The following is a 1895-nucleotide window of genomic DNA, read 5'->3' as shown; positions in this document are numbered from 1 at the left end:
TAGAAATACCTTTTGATCCAGCCATCGCATTACTGGGTATATACCCAAAGGATTATAAATCATGCTGCTATAAAGACACATGCACACATATGTTTATTGCAGCACTATTCACAATAGCAAAGACTCGGAACCAACCCAGATGTCCATCAATGATAGACTGGATAAAGAAAATGTAGCACATATACACCATGGAATACTATGCAGTCATAAAAAACGATGAGTTCATGTCCTTTGTAGGGACATGGATGAAGCTGGAAACCAACATTCTGAGCAAACTATCGCAAGGACAGAAAACCAAACACTGCATGTTCTCACTCATAGGTGGGAATTAAACAATGAGAACACTTGGACACAGGAAGGGGAACACCACACACCAGGGCCTGTTGTGGGGTGGGGGGAGCAGGGAGGGATAGCATTAGGAGATATACCTAATGTAAATGACGAGTTAATGGGTGCGGCACACCAACATGGCACATGTATACATATGTTACAAACCTGCACGTTGTGTACGTGTACCCTAGAACTTAAAGTATAATAAAAAAAATTTAAAACAGAGAAAAGATTGCCATCTTACATGAGTAAAATAAAATAAAAATATTGATGCTTAAAAGGTGCCTTCTCAGATCTCCACAGCTTTCCTGCAGAACCTAGTCCCTAAGGGAATCTGGATAGATAGGCTGGCTTGGCTTAGAATTGCCCACGTGTTTCCCCTGAGCTCAGCTGCACCTACCTGATGGATAACACTCAGGTTGGTCTTCTTATCCCCACAAAAAGTAGGATTCCCTCATTATCTTTGCAGAGGGCCTGGTTGCTGGAGTTAATGAGATAAAGGCAGAAAAAAACAAAAGAGCCAGGCAATTTCCCTAAGACATTATTCAGTGCCTCACAAGGAAAGCGACTCTTGGAGAAATGAATCTGCAGCCGTGAGTATGGTGATTAATTTAGCGTCAGAGAAATCCTGAGAAAAGCCAAGGGAAAGGAACGGTTCATTCTCTGTTTCTGGGATGGGAATCAAATGGAATAAAAGCCTCCTTGTTTCTAAGAACTCAAGGCTGGGTAGGTCTTCTGGGCATCCTCTCTTTATATTTGAGGTATGTCAGAAAATCTGATTGTATATTCTGAAGAGGTGCTCCAAACTTTTCGGAATCCTATTTGAGCAAAACTTGAGGTCTGAGAAAATGAAAAGATGGGTCTTCAGTGTATACCTTCTCCTTTCTGATTGAAAGGGTAGGAGCACATCTTACCAAATTTACCCTAACACTTCTCTAAAGAAAAAGATGCAGGTTCAAATTGGGTGCCCTAAATACCTTCCAAGAGAGTTTGATCATTTAATTCAGCTTCAGGTGATGTGACTGAAAGCAATTTGAGCAAAAGCAACTCGGTCAAACATAAGTTGGCCAATGAGTTAATTTTGGTCAAAAATGGATGTCTTTCAGTCATGGATTTTTCATTTGTTAATCATTTTGGCTGATCACAAGGGAGGTTTTGCAATCATTAATGCGTGTGTTTGGCACTTTTTGTCTCCCCTCTCTACCTTTTTCAATGCAGTAAGTATTTTCTCTTATTCTTTTGATATTTTAAATTTGGAATTACATTTCAAACAATTATACCGGCTCTACACTGTGTATAGTAATGAAAAACTGGAAACACCCTAAATGTTTGGCAAAAGAGAAATAGCTGAAATAACCCCATGTCCAACACTTGGTGGATTGCTGAAATAAATTACAGTATATTTCAAAGGAAATCCTCAGTTATCCCCTCAAATTAGCTATTTATCAACACCTAGACCTGAAGGTTACAGATGTGTAACCCTTTTTTTTTTTTTTTTTTTTTTTTTTTTTTTTGTCCTCACCCCCCCCATTTTTATTGAGGTATAATTAACAAAAATTGTATGT

This window comes from Mandrillus leucophaeus, unplaced genomic scaffold (genome assembly GCF_000951045.1).
Source record: "Mandrillus leucophaeus isolate KB7577 unplaced genomic scaffold, Mleu.le_1.0 Scaffold246, whole genome shotgun sequence".
NCBI classification, from domain to species: Eukaryota; Metazoa; Chordata; class Mammalia; order Primates; family Cercopithecidae; genus Mandrillus; species Mandrillus leucophaeus.
This window is presented reverse-complemented; position numbering follows the sequence as displayed.